The sequence below is a fragment of the Gambusia affinis genome, linkage group LG13, assembly GCF_019740435.1.
Source record: "Gambusia affinis linkage group LG13, SWU_Gaff_1.0, whole genome shotgun sequence".
NCBI lineage: Eukaryota > Metazoa > Chordata > Actinopteri > Cyprinodontiformes > Poeciliidae > Gambusia > Gambusia affinis.
In genome coordinates this window covers 17,359,178-17,381,185 of record NC_057880.1, presented here as the reverse complement: position 1 = coordinate 17,381,185, position 22,008 = coordinate 17,359,178, and the positions used below count along the sequence as shown (strand labels likewise).

The window sequence follows — 22,008 nt, the reverse complement described above, 5'->3', positions numbered from 1 at the left end:
TAAACACACCGATTGAAGACATTTTACATGCATAATTTAGTATCACATTCACAATCCATCTGGTTGGTCCTCGACTTACTTTCCATCGCCTCAAGTCACCCTAGTTCAACTCTGCTTTTTTCTCATGGTCTTCTCCTTGCAGTGTTGCACAGACCTAAGCTTTGCACTGTCAGCTGAAAGGAGGATCACACATGACTGTCACTATGAATATGTGATCAAAGCAGCCTGCATCAAACCCAGATGTACCATGCCAAATTCATACCTTTATACTTTACATTAATAACACCAAGGGTATTCCAAATCTACACATTTATAATACAATGGAATCTCAACATGATGTAGGCTGCTGATCTTTAAGGCAACTTCTTTTCTGTGTGTAGATATCAAACAAAATATGTCTAAAAATAGGTGGGAGCCATTTACAGTTATCAAGGTTGACAAGGTTGGCCTTGCAGTTATTGTTTCAGCTTTTACTTGGTAAAGCTTCAGATTTTAACAGCATGGAAAGTGTCCAATTTGTGCAATCCACTGGTTCAATATGAAATTGACTTTTCGTCTATGTTAACATGATGATAACCAGAGGTAATACAGGAGTTTTCAATTGATGAGTTTATTTATTAAGGTCCAAACCAACCAGGCACTATGCTTGACAACATAGGGTGGGGCAAGATGACCCCAAAAACCAAAACCTCATGCCTCAATCTAAAGAAATTTGAGTAAAAACAAGAAACACAATGACAAACCATTTGTATGACTTATAAGAGCAGCAAAATCCAGTGACACCCATTATCCATAAAATTGGTGAACATTCCCATGAGTGACAAGCTTATCATTAACTTTAAGAGTGGAGGGTTCATAGCATCCTAGACAAGAGCTTCAAAGTTCTGCAGTTCTCTCGTGCCTCAGTTGTCTTCAGTTTGATTCCACCTCAAGAAATGCAAGACCAAAACAAAACAAAAAAAATAATCTTTATGATTTCCAAGACCTTTGGGAAGACATATTGTGGACTGACCAGATAAACATGGAACTTTCTGAAAGATGTTTGTCTGATATCTGGTATAAAGCAAATAGTATTTCAGAAATGAACATCATACTGTCAGTCCATGGATGTGGTTGTAGTGAAAGGGTTTGAAGCTGAATAACTTGCCATAACTGATCAAACCTTTTTAACACTGCTGTTTACTGCAAATTCCTGTCATAGAGGAGAATAATTTGTGACCTTAAGAGGTCCAACTCTGAACTCCATCTCCTCTCCCAAAAGAAAAAAAAAATCTAAAGTTTAAAACTTAAAGTCCAGATTTAAATGAAATGGAATTAAGAGACTGAGGCCTGACTTTAAACAGACTATTCGTTCTTAAAACCATTTGTGGTTTCTTGTTTTTAAAGGTGAAATTGTTTTCCACATTAAGTTATTCTGTTTGAATAGGTTTTTCCTCTAATTACAGTTTGCATTTAGTCTAATGTCCTTGCCTGTGATTAAAATTTGCTTAGAATAAAAACCTGTCAAAAAACAAAAACATAAGAAATCTTAAAGCATTGTAGTGACAGCTGTAATACTGTACATTACGCTTTCCAGCTTTTGTTCTAGAAATATTCTCTTTACACTGTTGATTAATTTTAATTAGAGCAGAACATATGAAATTAAGAGAGTTCTATTTTCATAACTACTTGAAATATTGCAAAGATTGAAGATTGATTAGGAGTAAGAGGGATTTGACAAAAAATATGAACGTGAAAGACTTAAATAGTGCGACCATCTCTTGTGTCACAGTTACTGTAAGTCTTGACTGACAAGCATCTTCCCGGTTGTGGGTTTATTTTCAGACATTTTTTATTAGATTTTCCATTGATTTTGTTGCTGCTGTCTGTTCAATGTATTAAACATGCTTCTATCATAGCAATTTGTTCAGACACTCAAATAAAGTGTCACTGGACTTTATACTACTTTGGTGAGTCCTGCTTCAGTCTTTCTCCCAAATACACTTATTGGTATGCAACTGCATTTTATTTTATTTGAGCATTATAGCCTGTAATACATAAACAGAACCAACATATTTTAAACTTGGCTTTGCAATGCAGACTCTGGTGTTCTTTTCTTTATTTTTTAAAAATTAGTCTTGAGACGTGACTGTTGTCACAGACATGGAAAAGGTGACAAATCTCTGTTGCTAATATGTACTGCTTAGCTGTTTATATTAAGTGTGACAATATCAGTTTTGACCTACAGCTCAGATTTGAGTTAAATTGGGTTTTTTTTGGGGGGGGTTTGTTGTTGTTGTTTGTTTTGTTTTAAATCCCACTCTATGAATTACCTAATGTGCATTCCATCATCTTTCAAAAGGTTTTCCCTGTAGATAATAGTTGCAGATGGTGTGGTTCTTAAATAAATTTGTCCCAGATGCTCATCCATGTGGATAATTCTCATGTGAACACTCCAATGTCATTTAGCATTGAAAAGAGATGCACTTTGCATGATAAGTTGTGTGGAGACTGCCAAACACCAGATTAAGGTTGTCTGCAAAATACCATGTGTGCATCTGATTTGCCTGCTATGATTGTCATCTCAAAAGTCAAAGAAAAGGGACATTTGATCTGGATGTTTTTAACGTTACCACTGGAACTAACAATAAAAGTTGCAGCCTTAATTTTGACAAGACTAGTTTTGATACAGTAAACGTTCCTCATTCTAGTCGGGGCAGCGTTATTATGCATTGGAAGATCAGCCTTTCTGTACACCAGAGTCCAAAACAGTATGTCTGGACTGGTTTACTCCAAAAGTATCCCTGTATTGTTAGAAAGGGGACCAGAGAGTGTTCTAAGTGCAGAAAAAATACAGCCTCCAAAGATAAAGTCAGTGCCAGGGTGGAGGATTGAAGTGGTTGTTTAAAATTGCAGAAACATGCAACAATGTGTTCTTTATCCTGGCAGGGAAGCTCTCTAAATTCTTATGGATATGCATGGGGTCACCTCATCCAATCATCATGTCTTTTATGTACTTGTAAAACGCTTACAGTCATGTCCCTTGTGGCATTGAAAAGGGCTTAAGGGATTTGAAATAGCAGGACCCTCTCACTTGAATCAAAGCTTGCATTGTCAGTTGTGGATTGCCTTCTGGTCAAGTCTGGTCCCTATTGTTCATTACATATATGAACAAACTTTCCAGAGACAACCAGGGAGCAAAGCCTTTTCTGCTTTGTTGAGCTTTGCTTTTTACAGAAGGTGTAGTCCTGTAAATTTCTTTAAGCAGAGTTGAGAGTTTTTATGCCCGATTGCAATCTAGAATGAACAAGTTATGGTACTGAATTGGTCCTTTCAAATCTGAACCCAGTTTCCTCAGCAGGGAAAGTGTGAATTATGTTCTCCATGATTGAGCTTCTGCCTCAAATGAAGTGCTTGTCCTCTCCCTAGGTGTCAGAACAAAGTGGATAATTAGCAACAATGCAGACACAGCATCAGACAAAAGCCAAAGCTGATGGTTAATATGTTTCAATGCTCCATCCAGTGATTATAACCTACTATCAACTAGGATGAAATTGCATGTATAACCATTCAAAATGAGCTCCTTATAAGTCATCTTTTGGAAAACAGTATTTGGCTGTTGGATTTGGGAATAAGAAGAAAGCAAGAGTTCTAGGCCCTCTACATAAAAAAAGTGGTAGAGAAATCTAGCATGGATGCCTTCCAGGCAATTTGAGGGCCAGGTATCTGAGCATGTTCCTTTGAAAGAATGCCTTAGGGTAGAACCAGGAAGTGGTGAACAGATTACATCTTAGGAATGTTTTGTTGGGGTTTTTTTTTTCTCTGAAGGAGCTAGAAGAGATGTCTGGGGACATGTTTGGGGGTCTGAAGTGAAAGAGGATGGTTGAATAAATAGATGGGTGAAGGGCTAGCTTGTAAGTATTTCTAAACAGGTTTGTTTTAACAAAGTATATATATATATATATATATATATATATATATATATATATATATATCCTCTATATATGCATTTATCACTCATAAATCAAACTTTTGCAAGGATTTAATATTGACATTTGATTTATATTTTAATATGCATATGAAGTTACTTTTTTTTTTGGGTTATTGCTTTGCAAAATAATTTTAAATAATTCATTATGTGAATTAGACATCCACCTTGATTGTTTAATTTATTTTTCAGAGCCTGGCTTAGCCATCATTAAGCTGTAACAAATTCCTTTGGTTGCCGTGCTTAATATTAAACATCTTAAGAATCTGTCAGATCAGTGCAAAAAGCACATCTCATTAGACTATATAGATTATGACAGACCCCTCAAATATGATGACATAATTTCAAACAAAGTTCCACCCCTACTTGCAGGGTTTCTCAGCAGAACAGAGCAGAGCAGAAGTGGCTATCCCCAACAGGAGAAGGCTTTTCTTGTGTTCTGCAAAGAGTCAGCTGCTCATTCAGGAGCAACAAACAAGAGTTTCCAGCTAACACAAACTGTTTTCAGTCAAACTGACACAAACATAAAAACAAACATTACTAAAAATAGGGCTAGCTAAAAATAAAGAGGGCACAAATCCAAGATTTATTCAAGGCGGGGCACTTTTACCACAAATCACTACACTAATGGGAAATGTTTGTGTGTTTCAGTCAAACTGTTCAAGTGAAACCACACAGTACAAGAAACAAGCAATAACACAGCTCTACCTTACTGCACCAGTGTTAATTTTAGCAGGAGAATCCTGACAACTGATCCATACCCAACACAAAGAGAGCAGGAAATTATTTGTGCAAATAGGACCCTATAAAAAGAAAAAACTAATAAAGGGGGCTTAGTGAAGCAAGCTCCATTTTACAGTACATTACACTCAGAGACAGTGACAGAGAGAGCAGAGGTGATAGCACTGAGGAAGGCAATTGTGCTGTCGATGAATCTACTCGACTTTCTTACTTCATCATTTATCTTCTTTCAAATGGTGCACAACTTGTACTCTTCCAGGCTCTACCAGTAGTCTAAGTATGTCTCAAGAGGTTCCTTTGTTCTCTTTTGATAAGATGCAATGAGCAATAAAGTATTCCTTCATCTGTTCTTGATTGGTTGTCAACAAAATTAAAATGTAGTTTTATGAAGGTTATGAAGAGATGTTATCTTCCAGTAGAAGAGTTACATCTTCTCATAATATACTTCATCAACATTTTTAAGAATCTAGACCTTGGAATTGAAGTAAAAAAAACTGTATATACATGTGCTTAAATACAAAAACAAACCTTGACTTATTCATTCACTTACAGCTTTACCTCTGTAAGCAACTCTGGTTGATTAATGGGAGTATCCGGTCTGTCCTGCAGAGGAGATAAGCAGCAAATCTCTGCTCCACAAGCCCTTCACCATGACCTTGAGAGAACACTGCACATGGAAATAAACCCAGGGTTGCTATTAGCTCAGCTCTCTCTCATTTGGCATAGCTCCAGTGTCAGACTTACTGTCTGGACAAATTCACATTTACAGCCTCAATAACTACTAATTGAGGAGTGATGATGTAGATATTATCTATTTTAGAGTAGAGCCAAACCAACAAAAATATTTTAAGTAGAATTTAATGTCTCCATCTAGTCTCCCTCACAGCCCTCTGGGGCTGCTTTCTGAGAACAGTGTATCTCAATACAGTCTTCTTTGTTTCACACTGAAAGGTGTACATGAAATGCATTTCGAATGAGCATAGGCTTTACATTTATGGGGGTTGTAGATGTTTTGCAACTTTTCTCTCATGCTATATACACAGTTTTGGAAGAACAGCTTACAAAAGCTGTTCAGTTTCTCTGTGCTCACTGTGACTGCCTACTTTCCCCCTACCTCTTCTGCTGTTCCCTGAAACATGATACAGGCTGAAAATGTGACCAGCTGATGATTGGCTTAAGTACCACCTCTATTGTTGCGCTAGTTTTACGTTCCACTTGTGCACCTCAGCACAAGAGGAACGGGCTTTTCTCCAGGGCCCAGGGAGGACAGGTTACCTTACAGGATTCTGGGGAATCCTAATTTGTGGCCTTTTATTGTCCAGGATGACAAAATAAAGAAAAATAGAATTTTCTTTTTCATTTCAAAACATCATAAATATGTGGCTTGAATGTGGCAAGTCAACAAAATAATCAAAAAATGCAAAGAAACAAGAAGAAGTCAAAACTTATTAAAGTACAGAATTAAATGGGTGGAGTCTTGCTCATTCTTAGTGTTGCTTATTACGTTGGTTATGGAAAAAAATCTTTTCACCAATCTCATAAAATAAACTTGAAGGGGGCCTGTTTGGTTACCTGGGCACCTTTTAAATGATCTCATCTCATTTCTGTTGGTTTTCTTTCCCCTGTTACTATATTATACATGAGCATTGAGACTTGTTTAGCCACTCTATTCCAAATAAGCCTGTCATGATGAATCTATCATTAGAATGTTATTTGAAACACGTATTATTACAGGCTTCAATCAAGATTTTACATGATTCTTGATGTGAATAATCATGTAAAATCTTTATATTTTCAATAAACACAATTTTATATTTTGAGTTGGACTGAAGAACTGACTTCATTTAAAGCCATTTTTGTGGAGTAAGTGAACAGAACATCACAGCTCTGCTATAATTTGGTTGTTTCTTAGGTTTGCTGCACACCGCGGCACAACTCTCCTGGCTTCCAACAGCAGTGACTGAAAGGTCAGTCTGTCTGTTCATGTCACAGCATGGTAGTGGAGCTGTAAGGTAATATCACTTGAACAAGCTGTTTTTCACACATTACACACGAGAAAGTGTAAGGCCTTATTAACCAATGAATAAATAGACAAGACTAGAGAGCAGTAAGCAGTAAGAGAGCACCCAACATGGTGGGTTAGCAGACCCATCATGTTGTCCTTCCATGAAAAAAGATCGAATTATGGATTAAACCTCTTGTTTTTGCTACAAAGTATGCAACACAAGGCAAAGAAAAACTAGTTGTTGAAAACAACCTTGTGTTATATTTATTATTTCCAACAACTAAGTTTGGAATGCTATAAGAATGTTCTCAAGCAACTTTCAGGTATGCACTTCTCTTAAAACGTAAACACAAAGCCCTGCAAACAGGTAACCAGACACAGCCATCCTGTCATTTTTTTTGTCACAAAGAACCTTTTGCTCACCAAAGGAATCCTCAGCTTGCAGCGGCTGCTACTGCTGTTCTTGCACAGCGAGCAAAAGGTCATGAAAAAAGAAAATATTCACACAGTTTGTTCTCGTACATGCTGGGAATTCTGCTTGGAATCAGCCAGTAACATCTCGGTTACAGCTTTCCAGATCAATGCACAGTTTAGTCAGAACTGGTTATCACTGTGAGACCTTTGTGTTGTTTTGACTTGTGTCCTTAAGCACTCTGGTACTCAAGTTAAATGATTGTGTATGTATATAGAGTTCTTTGACTTTGAAAACCAGGATTTTTGCTTTTACCTTAGATTAATTATTTAATCTTATAAATTCCCTGAATGTACAACCCAACATACACATGGAAAAACATTAACCTAACTAAGGTTATTATTGAAATTAATTGGTCAAAAAATTTTTAAAGTCAATTGTATCAAAATTAGTATTATAAGTGTATGCTTTTGTGTGAGGCGGAGTTAGAACATCTTTTATTTTACTTTCCTCAGCTGGGCCCTTGTCAAGATGACTTCACACATTTGTATTACACATAAGTGCTTTTTTCATAAGTAGCTTCTTTCCACAGTTGAAAAACATGTGTGTTAATCTGCTTATGATATTAAGTGTCCTATAGGTGTGACATATTAGTTTGTTACAATATCATAGGGATCATTGTGTCCCTCACATATGAAGTTATTTTTGTTGTCTAATTAGAAAAAAAGCTTGTCAGTAACTTTATTACAGAAACTATTTTTAATTTCATTATGACAATAATGGCTTTTTCGTATGAACCTTTTTTTAATCAAAAGAGAAGTTATAAATGTATTGACATTATTAGATGTCAATATTAGATGTCAATACAATCCATATATTATATTAGTTTCAAACCCAGGACCCAAGAAGGTCCTGGGTTTGATTCCTAGCCTGGGGTTTTTCTGCTGTTTGCATGTTCTCCCTGTGCATGGTGGGTTCTCTCCTGGTACTCCGGCTTCCTCCCACAGTCCAAAAACATGACTGCCAGGTTAACTGGTCTCTCTAAATACTCCCTAGGTGTGTGTGTGTGCATGGTTGTTTGTCCTGCCTGTCTCTGTGTTGCCCTGTGACAGACTGGCGACCTGTCCAGGGTGAACCCCGCCTCTCGGCCGGAACATTAGCTGGAGATAAGCACCAGTACCCCTCCTGACCCCACTAGGGACAAGGGTTTTGGAAATGAATGGATGGATGTGATCTGATAAGAGATTATTAATATGTTCTCCAAAACATGCTGGTGTCAAACATATTTTTGTTTAACAAGTTCCAGGCAAAAATAAAACTAGGAAAATGGAGCATATCACCCCAGTTCCAAAGTCCTTGCAACAGCTTCTGTGGCTCAGAGAACAGGCTTTAAAATATTAGGTACGTTGGTAAATAATTGAGTGGATTAGACCCAAAATACATTAAAGATCTGTTGTCGTAGTAACCTTCCAGAACACCCGGGTCTCCTGGTTCAAGTCTATTCTCTATCCTCAAAATCAGAATTAGAACCTGACAGGGAGAAGCAGCGTTCAGGTTTTATACTTCTCTAATCTGGAACAAAGTTCCAGAAAATGCAGAAATGCTGAAAAAAGCTGAACACTCATTTGTTGAAAGTTCCCTTTGATTAATAACATGTAGAAAATTATTAAAGTTAGTCTGTTTTGAAATCTGTCATTGTTTTTCCTCTCTTTGCAACTGCAATGTGATGTTTTAGACTATTTTTGTCTTTTGCTTATTTTATCCCCTTCTTATCATGTGAAGCACTTTAAATTGCCTTGTTGCTGAAAATGTCATATTCAAATGAAAGTGTCTTGCCTTACCTTATCCTGCCATTGATGAGGCTTGGTGCGGAGCAGGTGTGCTGGACTCCCTGCTCAGCTCTGTCCTCCAGGGAAATCCTGCAGCTCTAGCACAGACATAAACACAAAAAAAACCCAAAACAACACAGTTACATTGCAGCAAATTTAAGAATCAAAGAAAACAATTTACATTAAAGATGGACAATTTTTCCCACTAAAAATGATACTTTAGCTGAACGTGCTGTTGCCATGCTCCTGTTATTTTGGAAAGAAGGGCCTATTTTTGCTCACTTTTCCAAAAGACTCACAGCTCAGCTCAGGCCTCCAGGGAAAGCTGTTAATTACAGCATCTTTACACAGGCTGTACACTAAGATATATGAGACATTAAAGTAGGACAGACATTTACAAAGATTTGGTATCTGCATATGCTCACAGCACTGCATTTGCTTTGATCGTGCAAGGAAAATAGTGCTTTCATAATGGAATGGAACATTATCTCAAATTACTGTGTGTTCATTTAGGCATTAATTATTCTCATTAATTTGAAAAATCCAACATTGTAAAAATTTTCTTTTTTTTAATTTTTTTGCTTAGTAACAAGAGTCATATGCTTTCAGGCTATCATTAAAGCTATTACCAGAGTTTCCACGGATGCCCTCCAGCAGAGATGATGATATCAGAGCCGTCAGAAGCTGACAAAGGAAGGACAGCGATGTCTGCGTCTGGAAAGAGAGTCATAGGGAAGAGGTGAGGAGATGAAAGAGGAATGAGGATCTGAGCAAAGGTACTTTCAGTTAGCCTTAGGCTATTCCTTTCTCTGTTCTTGGGCCCTGCCTCTATTATGGACACCTGGACTAGTTGTGCTATCGCATGTCTCTCCTGATATTAAGTCCTGATTAAAGCAGTTTTCAGTACCGTATTTTAATTTTGTTGGAAAGTATGAAATATGATTTTCTTCAGAGTAGACTATTTAAGAAAATGGAATGGCTACCTAGCGTTGCCATTTACTGCTTTGATCCTAGTCATAAAACAGTGCAATAAAGTCCTATTTAGTCCAGTTTTTATGCAGTTGTGGTCCGGTTTTCTAATTGGTAAAAGATTTATTTCCAAAGAAATCAAGTCGTTGTCTTTGCACATGGTGAAAGTTGACAGCCGCTTCCATCATGTTGCACTCTCTCATAATATGCATCCATGCGGTGACAGTGGGAAAGAGAACTTTTTAATTGGAAGAAACCTCTGTGAGAACGAAGCTAGGTTTGAGTGATATTCTGCTGCAATCAGATGGGGATTTTACATGTCAGAGCAGACACACAACATCCACAGAAGCACTGATCCCACAGTACTTTCAGTGATAAAGGAAAAAATTAAATAGTTAATGGTAACAGCAGCTCTTTCACTGACTTCCTCTGGGATAGAAACACAGCTAAACAGAAATGCTTTGAGCCAGTTGAGCCATCAAACAGAGTATATAACAGAATTTTCACCTTCATTTGCAATGTTTAAGGGAGAAAGAGATTCAAACATAGAAAGATATAGTCATGTATGTCTTCTAGAACAATAGGCAATAGGTTAGCCAATGTCTCCCTCCAGGAAGGTGTCACAACTGAATTGAACACCAGACCAGGTGTAGCTTTTATGAAGAGACAACTAAGAAGGCAAATGTGACTTGCAACACAGAGAATGTGTGAATGAATGTGATGTAGATTCAAGGAGAGTGAGATTCTTCCTGTAAAGTGCTAATCTTTCTTGTCATATTCTGTGGGAGAGGTGTTATTGCGATAGGTGTTTGACAGAACTAGCTGAGAGAGACAAATAATTAACATAGATTTATTAGGGAAGACCTCTCTCCACATAATTTTACAGTTTTGTTCTCAGGATATGACGCACTACAGATCAGTAGCAACTGTGGAAAGGTGGCTGTAGGACTTTCACTGCAATTTTAAACAACAAAGACACTCCTCTGGATGACTGCATGTCAACTTCAGGTTAGCTGTTTCTTAACGGTCTGCTCCAGACCCCTAGCAGACAACATGTGTTATTTGAGTGTCTGCTGACTCTACCAGTGAATATTGTTTTACTGTTTCAGGTTATCTGTGGTAATGAGCATGCCTCTCCTTCAGCTAAGAAAGCACTTATTAACATATCTGTTGGAAAGCTAAAACCTCCATCCTGGATTTTCTGGGGGGTCTTTGACAAACCATATCCTTTCATAGTATATTGGAAGTATTTGTAAGCAGCTTTTTCTTTGAAAACATGATAGTTGATCCCTGGCTGCAGGTCTTGGATAATACACTGGTAGAAAGTTATCCTTTTCTGTCTTCTATTAAGTAAGGATTACAGTATTTCCTGAAGAGAGCTGAATAAAAATTGAAAAGCAGTACATTCCTTGGAAGATGAATTAATGCTGAACAAGTGCTAGGGGAGTGTAGAAAGACATCATTCTGTAGTAAATATAGAAAAAAATTAAACCACTTATCTAAACAAATGTAGTCATTGTATAGAACCGCACGGTTCTATACAATGTAGACTCATACCAAATATTAAAAAGTTAATGCTTATTCTTAAAACAAAGGTGACAAGAGCACCTGCCTTTTTAGCATAAGAAATGTGTCACCTAAGACCCGCTTTAATCCTTCGAAAGAGGATAAATAGGTAGAACAAAACCTTACAAATATTTGAGCAATGAGGAATGTATAGTTTATGATGTACCAGGATAAGTGAGATACTTATTCAAGGTCAGAAATATAGGAACACATTTATGTGATAGCCCTCATGCATAGTTTAAGGACTTCAGTCATAAAAATTAATGATTTTATTAAGCAGGATGAAATAAAGGAAATAATATGTTATCTTGTCACTGAACTGACAAGATGACTAAACTTTAAAAAAAAAAGATTTTTGAATTTATTATTTACCATTATCAACGAAATTGCACTTTGTGTGATGGAAAATGATGTTCTTTGGCAATTTCTCTCAACCAACTCATACGGCATTGATTTCTAATGAGTGTACTGCACAAACAACGCCACAGGGTAGGTTGTTTTGTTTTTCTTATGACCGAATGATCTGAGAATTCAGTGACATTCTAATTACCAGATCTGTTGCCGAATAAACTGTGCTGCACTGATGATTTTGGGCAACCATGTGTTCACAGTGTGTGGCATATGATCATTACTCTCCACAGGTGGTCTGCATTTTGTTGCAACCTTCCATTTAGACAGTTAAAAATACAATACCAGTGAGAATGGAGAGCAAAACCCTACAAAAGCACAAAAAATTATGTTTGAAAAACATGATTAACTTGAGGGCATTGGTGAGTAATCCAAAGCTGTGTTGGTTAATATTTAATCTCTTTCTACCTCTGTTTCATACCAGAGATGTTAGTAATATTTATTTGCACAGTAAAAACAAACATCACAGTAATGTGTTGGACAACAATGAAGCAGGAATAAGTACCAGTATCTCTGTTATATTCAATAAGCTTTTATTTATAGAGAAAAAAAATTCTTGAGATTCATTGTCTCATTTATAAGAGAGACCCGTTATATACATCACCAAAAAAAAGAAACACTACCTCTGATCAAGTCCAAACTTAGATTTTTGTATACTATCAAGCCGAGCTTAACTGTTCCAGCTTCATATTGTAAAGCTGTGAGAATATATTAAATTATATTAATTTAGCTGGCTAACCGCTAGTAATACAAGCTACACTTTATGTTATACAGTAATACAAGTATGAGTGTATAACAGACTTTCAGGCACTAAAGCAACATGTTCACAAATGGAGGTTTTGTGGTTATTGTGCATTAGACTCAGTTAATGACATTCAGATCAAGCAAAATGCAAATAAATAGTTTTTGGGCATTGTTTCTGTTTTACTATAGCTATCACTAAATGTTACACAACAACTTTCCCTCCTGAAATTTTGGCTTCAAAAAACCTCTGTCAGTTTCATCAAAAATTACAACCTTTACTCATTTAATGCATACTTACCATGAATATATTGTAGGTATTTGTATGCTTGAAATGTCTTTGATCAAAGCAATATTTCTCTAAATGTGCAGGTCATTTGCATGACACATACTGTTATTAGACAACTGTTTCAGACACTTTTTATTTAATCACCCACGGCTGATTGAAGATCTAGAATGACAACATTTAGGAATGACATCTCAAAATGCATGGTGGTTTGCAGTGGTGGATACACTTTTGTCCACCTTTGCTCTTGTGAAACAGCGGGGAAACATTCTTATCATTTCACCTTCGCCCCTTTAAACCACATAGGAAGAGCAGAAGTGGAAGCTGGTAGCTAAAAGGAAGCCTGCAGATGATTTAAATGGTTAGAAAGAGCATTTTCTGGTGCTGCATGACCCTGCTACTCCCAGGTGACTATCTAAGGGACATGCTGCTTTGCACTGATGGGCAGTCTGCAGCAATACTGGTGAAACCCTGTGTGGTGAAGAAGAGGACTGCTATTTTCCACCCCACAGTCACAGGAGAGCAGTGACTGTCTTAATGGAGAGCGGTCTTTGTGAATTTCTAACGGATATGGGTCATAACCCTGCGGGACTAAGTACTGAAGTTGAATGTTCATGGGGCATTAGACCATGTAGTCAGCACTAGAAAAGAAACATTGACTCAAGTGGTCAAAAAGATAAACATAATATATCTTGTTTATTTCAATGTGGATTTATGAAATTATTTATAAGGGAACATTTAGGAAAACAGATATTATATGTTTTATCACATGAGACCATTGTGGTTTATCAAACCTTTTTCACTTAATGCAATCTTGTTTGGGATTAAAAAGTAACATTTATAAATGTGAAAAAGGTTATGAGAATAAAAGTAGTTTTAAAATTAAATCTGCCCGTGGTATCAATAATTTGAGCCTATGAAACTGTACATTCAGACTTCCCAAATGTTTCTTAGTTTACTTTGAGGATATAATTTGTTTATATTTTTAAATATAACTTTTCCTTATTGTTTTGATAGTTGGAGAGGGAAATTCTATTGATCCTAACCTTGGCTTTCATGCAAACACAAATAAACTGGACCTCCATGTTTGCAAGATTTAGTCAAACTTTTTATCATCTACTGACAATATTTCAGCAAAACAAATTCTCTTAGAAAAATATTAATGTTAAAGTAATAAAATGATTAAGACTTCCAATGACGAGACAAATGAAAGAAACTGGATGACGTAATATCAAATCTGTACCTGAACCTTGACATTTTTGCCATTTCTTTTTTATGAAACTTTTCATTAATCATGATTAGAGAGGGAGTGGACCAATAACTGCAGCTCTGTGCCTACAGGGGTCTGACCTGTTTACTACCCTCACTGCAGCTCTGTCTGCCTTGCCTAACACAGTTATCCATCTCTCAGCCTGCATCCTGCACCCACTCTCCCATTTTCTTAATGATCACCTCCCCTGAAGCTCCAACTCGCCATGCAAGAAGGAGGAGGTGTCAATTTCTCTCAGTAAAAATCTGCAACTTTTTATTTGGAAAAAATCATCAACGAAAAGATAAAACCATAACTTTCAAGGGTACAATAAATTGCTGATGAACAATACTGCTCAATTGGGTTTTCATTTTATTATATATTTGTTTATCTCTTCTGCTACACTCAACTGCATCAATGTCTTTGTTTTGTCAGTTTATTATGGGTTATTCATTAAATTGATTTATATTATTTTAATTCAGCAGTAACCATTTTGTCCTTTTATTTTTCTTTTATACACACTACACTGCTTGTTAGTAAGTTAATGCTCTGGCTGAGTAGCTAATAGTGGTGTCACTCCGGCAGAGGTGAAAGACTACTTGACAGCCATCGCGTGAACACACCCTCTCTGAAGAGCCACCTGGCTACAGAGTTTTATCAACAGGATAAGCCTTAGCCCTCATTAAGTACAGGAATGTAGGGTTTATGTCTCTGGATTTCTTTGCAGACACAGTAAAGATTCAGTATCGTTGGCTTTAATTTATCCATCCATTAAATCACCATTCTGCACCCAATTACATTAAGCAAAATGTATTACAAAATGGCAAAACTCCATTTTGCATGCTGATATTTTCCCTGCAGAGACTAAACTTTATTTAAACACTGTATTTCCACAATGATTCAGGTGTGGATGAATCTTATTTAGAGATTATCATTTTGATGATGATAATAATAATAATAATAATAATAATAATAATAATAATAATAATAATAATAATAATAATAATAATAATAATAATAATATTATTATTATTATTATTATTATTATTATTATTATTATTATTATTATTATTATTATTTATTTGCTCACTAAAATGTTGCTGCAAAAAAGATCAAATAGGCCCTATGCACATTCAGCCTCTCAAATAACTGAGGAGCTGCAGAAATAAAATGAAAAAAACAAGGTTGATAAATCTCTCAACGTAAAAGATATCTGTCATGCAGTTTTCTAATCTTACCTTTGTGGAAGAGTGTCAAAGAAAAAGTTATTGGAAAAAAAAAAAGAAAAAGAAGTCAAGATTAAGTTTGCCACAAAACATGTAAAATGCTATGTGGAGTTGAAAACAGGGATTGCACATTACTTTGAACAGACCAGTCACAACGTGAAACATTGTGGTGGTAACATCATTTCTTTAGCAGGTAAAGGGAAGAGGAGTGGTGTAGATGAAAGCATTTTCATGTGTTTTATTGTTGTAAGAGTCTAGAACTGCAGTCAATTCAGCTGAGATTATGTAACAAGACATTACAATTGCTGTTTCCAGGTTCTCTCTATCCAATCTGACTGTGATTATCCTTTTTGCAAAAATATATGGACACAAATATGCACTATTTTGTGTTGCTCCATCACAATACATCCGAATAAAGGTATTAATTTTAATTTTTCCTGTTTTGTTTATGTTTTTAGTTTGTTTGTTTTAGCTTGGGACAATTAGTTCAGACACAAGTACAACAAAGTTCTAATGCAAACAAAAAATTACAACACTGCAGAAACACTTCTCTGTGCATATTTTACTTTCCGTCATTTAATTAGCCAATAACAGATATCCAGAATTTTTTAAGCTTAATAGCTTTGTCACATAAAGACACATTTTCACTTGCTGAACTATATATTTATTTTATGTAGCGCCAAAGATATCAATCAGTGTATCAGTTAAATAATGATCAATATAAAACCAGACATATGTGAATATTAAAACTTTCATGGTAATGATGCTTTAAGTTTTTAAAATATGATAAACACATACAATTACTTCTGTTTGCACAGGCATTATACACCACAATAAGAGCAAAATACTTGTAAATGTTGTGCAGCATGGAGCAATTTGTTCACAACAGATGTTCAGGCCTCATATATTCCCCTGGTTGTTTATTTTTCAGGGGTTTAATTAACCCATCATAAAAGCACATATAGTTTCAGCTAAATAAACAGTAGATTAATATCAATCTGGTTGTCTTTGCAGCTTTCTTTGTCTTTCAAAAGCATTCCAATTTACTGTGACATTCACATATTTTAATGATGATATTTTATTATTACACAATTAGACATTTAAGCAAAATGTATTTTTCTCCTGCTTCCTCCAGGATCTCTTAGTCATTGTTAAATTCATTTACTGCAAGAGCAGAACTTCAACTTAGATTTAGTTATTGTGTATCATTTATATGCTGTAATAATGTGATCACAGCAAGTTTCAGGAAAAAAAGAAACATATGTAGAGCTAAACTGCACCAGTGACGGCCCCTTGCTGTAATTGGGATTAGCCTTTAAACAGAACCCACAAGGAGGTTCTGGGATTATAAAAGGACAGAGTTTGTATTTGACTGCAGGTAGGGGAGGTGCCAGATCCCTTGAACAAAACTCTCTTCTAATCTTGAAAGGCAGTCATAAAGGATGACCAAAGGGCTGTCCATGCTCCGCTCTAAACCAATGCCTTTGGAAGTTGGTTATTATGGGATACAGACCAACAGAAAGTGATGGGCTCCAAAGGTGTGTGTACACACTTAACTTCAATGATGACCTGATTTTGGGACTGCCCTCTGCTGCTTCCAACCTGGTTGTCTGCGTGCTTGACTTAACCCAATTTAGCCTCACTGTGTTAGACACAGAGAGGCTAATTACGAAACTCTGCTGCAGGCAAATAGATTGCATTATTGCAGTCTTTGCTTTGAAAGGTGAAAGACATCAAGTTTTTGCTTGATGTGAGTTTGGGGAGTCTTTTAGATGGCTATATATTTTAAGGCCAAGTTACACAAGACATATACAACAATTAAAATGCTTGAAAAATTATGTACAAAACAATAAATGTGTTGCTCTTTTAGTGAACTATTTCACCTTAGACCTACACACAAAAATGTGTGTAGGTCATATGAATTTGGCAGCACATTTAAGGATGGTTACGGAATCAGAAATTTTCTGAAAGCAGTAGCGTAGCTAGAATATTGCTTATTCACTGACAAGCTACTCTATCCAAGGTGATAAATATTAGTAAATATATAACCACAAACAATATAAAAATTATATATATATATATATATATGCTTAATTGTGATATTGTAAGTAATTTTGTTAAGGATATTCTCCAAATATTTTGTTCCAATATTTGGAGAAACAAAAGCAACATTGCAGGATAAAATACATTTTTGCTAATCTTATACAGGGTCTTGCAAAAGTACTCACAAAACATAAAAATATTCCTGTCTTTTCAAGATATAACTGCAAATTTCATTGGATTTTACTGCGATTGACAGCAAAGGACCAGCATAATGGTGTGGATGACTGTAAAATGAATTTAAGCATGTTTTTGTGCTCAATTTACAAACTAATTAATGTTGGAGATTAAATTGAATCTGTTATTTCTATCTTGTTTATCTCTGTTTTGTACTTTCAAATAACCCTGGATTTATAAGAAAATAAATGTAATTTTGCTGAACATCAGTGACCTTGGTGGTCTTTAAGCAGATTTTTGTTGAATGCATTTTTTTCATATGATATATCACAGCTTGCAGTATTCCAAAACTGCAAATAGTTTTTTACTTCTTTCTTGTGCTTCCTAAATATTCTGTGGGCCTCTGGAGAAGGTGGTTGTCTGGTCGCTGTTCTGAACTGTCATGAGGAAGGCACCAGCGCTGCTGTCTCCAGACTCCAAGCAGGGCAGACTGCCATCACATTGATAAAGTGAGCCATTTTGCACACTGGCAAGATTACTCTCAAGGACAGAGATTAAAGTCGCTTCTGCTTGACTTCTAAGCCCCCAACACACAGATACAAAGATGGAAAAATATCTATGAGGGAAAATACAGAAAGAAGAAGAAGATGCATACTTAAACAGATTTCTCTCCTTATGCATTCATCCATCACATTATTATTCTGTATAACACTGCAACACCAATGAAAAAGGTGGACACAGCTTAAATCCTTGCTTAGAATTCAAATTTCTATTTACAACATAAGGTCTTAGGTTTTATTAGTTACAATGTTGCCAAAAAATGATAATAAACACAGAGAGAATTAGATATGTTTTCTCCTTGCAGCTCCAGATTACAAATCAATTCAAAGTTTGGTAAGCCAATTCAATAGTGCATCAAACACTGACAGTTAGAGATCATTTACATCATAACACCAACTATTATGTTCAAAAAGATGGATAGTCATAATTGTATGAGCTACACCAGCATTTTGTTCCACCAATCCTAAGACAACACATTGAACCTTGAAGCAGATGGACTAAGGCAGCAAAAGACTGACTTAGTCTTATCACTTACCGCATTCAAGAACAGGGAGTTCACACAAGCTCACCAAAATTGGTGAGCTTGTGTGAACTCCATAACTGAATCTTCTACATGATGCACAATATGTGTGCAACTAATTGCACACCTAATAATCCTTTATTTATGTTAATTATTGTGATTTTCTGCTTAAAGTTAATGGAAAGGCAACATTTATTAATAGCACATTATGTCACACAGTTGAATTATTATTTTTTGACTTAGAAATTTTGGTTATATGAAAATTATGTTTAATAGTTTTGCTATTTTCAAAAGGTACTTTCATTAGGTATTGGAATGGTTGTTCTGATTTATCAAACATGAGTTCAATCAGGAAACTGGGGGAAGAATAACAGGAACAACAGACACTGGAAGGAAACACAAATGATCTAAAGCTGAAGATTAATACCAGCAAAATCTAAACCAAAATGCACCAGAACTAAGAAGCTGAACACAAAAGAATAAACTAAAGAGTCAAATTTTTGAAGTCCTAGTAATCTAAATACGAAGAGAGGTGATAACGAAAAGACAACCAGAAGTGTATTTTATGAATTTTCACAGTGATACCACTTTTTACACAAAGCAAGAAATTCCAAAATACCAGTGAAACTTTCTCCTTTTTATAAACGATAACATTATTGATTTCAAGAATCAATTCCAAAATCCAATCAGAGAAGTTAATGAAGTGAGAAGCATTCTGCAAAAGAATATTACTTGTTACTTACAGTTCTTCATGCAGCAAGTGTCACTTGCCAGAAGTTCAAGCCTCCTCCTTGTGATAAACAATATGATGAGTGAAGTTTTCCTCAGCACAGAATTAACAATTACTTGCTCTCTAAGACTCAGTAGAGCTCTTCTCCTCTTGGCTGGTACTTATCAGAGCAGAAAAGCCTAATTAATTCATGGCTGGGTGATGTTCTATACAGGCTGCTTCAGTATAAATTATTGTCCATTGTTAAATATGTAAACAATTGGCATGTAGGCCTTGGAATTAAGTGGAAAATGTGGTAGACATTTAATGAAATTTGATATGAACAGTTTCTTTAATCTTCTGTTGAAATGAAGCATTTCTCCACTTATATTTTATGTGAAGTAGTTTTTCATATAAGTAAATCTTTAGCTGTACAAGTTCAGTTTATTATTATTATTATTATTATTATTATTATTATTATAGTCTTTAGGAATGTGACCCAGTATTCTAACATAAACATTCATCCATTCATTATCTACACTGGTACCTATCTATAGCTCATGTACATGCTGTCTTATGTTTAAGTAATACTATCCATCCATCCATTTTCTATACACCCTTTGTCCCTAACGGGGTCAGGAGGGTTGCTGGTGCCTATCCCCAGCTAACGTTCCGGGCGAGAGGCGGGGTTCACCCTGGACAGGTCGCCAGTCTGTCGCAGGGCAACACAGAAAACAGACAGGACAAACAACCAGTCACACACACACACTCACACCTAGGGAGAATTTGGAGAGCCCAAGTAACCTGACAGTCATGTTTTTGGACTGTGGGAGGAAGCCGGAGAACCCGGAGAGAACCCACGCATGCACAGGGAGAACATGCAAACTCCATGCAGAAAGACCCCAGGCCGGGAATCGAACCCAGGACCTTCTTGCTGCAAGGCAACAGCTCTACCAACTGCGCAGCTCCCGTTTAAGTAATACTAACTAATATAAATTTAATAAAAGTTTTACACTTAACCATAATGAGGAGGGGTGAACCAAAAGCAGCCTTAACCTCCTTCTTCTTCAACAGACACAGAAAGACAACCCTGGTCATAATGAGGTGCATCTAGTTCTTTGTCCAACTAGTTCTTGCTTAAAGAAGGAGCAACATCAGTCTGATTCCAGCATTGCCTGACATGTTATCCCCTTACAAATCTACCTCAACACACCACTGTAAACAAAAACACAGAGACTAATTAGAAACACAGTGAAGCTGTGCCAATTAATCCCCCTTGGCACTGTTTCCTTATTTGCTGCCCTCTTCTCCCTTTGCAGCTGCAACAACAACGCTCCACTTCACATGATCACCAACTAAACATAAAATCTTTCATTTATTCATTCTTGATTTAATGAAACATTGGATGTAATGATATTTGAGGGTCATTAGCTTAAACCTTTCATGACTTCATGCATGATTGCTGATTAGAGCTAGTAGTAAAATTAGAAAGGCAAAAAGTCTGTGAACCACAGTGTGAAATAATAAAGAGTATTTTATGTTTAAGTGTACTCTCATTGTCCCTTTGATATTTTTTTTATTGCATTTCTTAACAAAAAAACTAAACAAGGACTTTTAAAAAGAAGCAGCAAGGGAAAATATTAGACTTCCTGTCCCCTTAGGACAAGTCTCTCTTGTGGAAACCTATTACTTTGTGCTGAACTGATAAAAAAAAAAAAAAAAAAAAACCTTTGAGGCATTTTAAGAATGTGTCTGAAAATCTCTTAATTTGTTTTTGAGTTTAAGGGTATATTGTTTATTAAAAAGCATGAATATTTATGTGGTACAGACAGAATGAGTATCTATCAACAACATTCATGTCTTATGGGTTTCAGAAAAAAAATGAACTCAGTCATGAACTTCCTCTGTTCTTGATACATGTTCAGTATTTTTTGAGATCACAGTGCCTAAAATTACCAAAAAGTACTGGCAGAGAGGGAACAAGTTTTAAATGGTGAAAAGAAGCTTAATGCTTGTAGGTCAAAGAATTTGGCTTAGTATCTTATTCTTAAAAATCAGTTGAGACATAAACTTTTTTTACTAAAAACAAAATAAAGACATTGCTTTGTTTAACTGACCTTACCCCTCAAAATCAGATTGAATGAGTGAGACAAGTCCCCTGCGTTCTCTTCCTTATGTGGTTTAGTCACAGAGATAAAAATAATCTGGAATCTGGGGAAGAAGGTGGAGTTCAAGAGCACTGAAAAGGTTGCAGTGTTTGTTCTCTGTGATAATAGTTATCACTGACATAAACCAAAACACTAAAGCCAAACAAGTAAAGTAAAAAAAACATAAATGCTTCCAGGAGCCCTCATACTCAAATATTGTTTAAAAAAAAAGTTTTATACTTGAAGCTTAACAAGCAGAGTGACTGAAACATCCAGTAATTGCAGTTAAGCCAACAAGAATCAGGCAATAAAAATGAAAAGTGGGTTTAATGATTGCTTTTAATCTGTTTTTTAGTTTATTATAATACAAAATGTGTTATAAAACCCTTTTAATTTATTCTTTCAGTATTATGGATGTTGACATTAACTTTCCTGATTGTAAGAGGCAGTGCATC

General features: G+C 35.9%; 1 long non-coding RNA gene across 1 annotated transcript in view; it reads left to right on the top strand.

Moving 5' to 3' along the window:
- LOC122842389 overlaps positions 1–22,008 on the top strand; it is a 104,739-nt gene that overhangs the window by 38,464 nt on the left and 44,267 nt on the right. Inside the window, exon 2 of the long non-coding RNA XR_006372543.1 lies at positions 9,564–9,693. This is a non-coding gene — a long non-coding RNA (uncharacterized LOC122842389). The remainder of the gene's footprint in view (positions 1–9,563; positions 9,694–22,008) is intronic.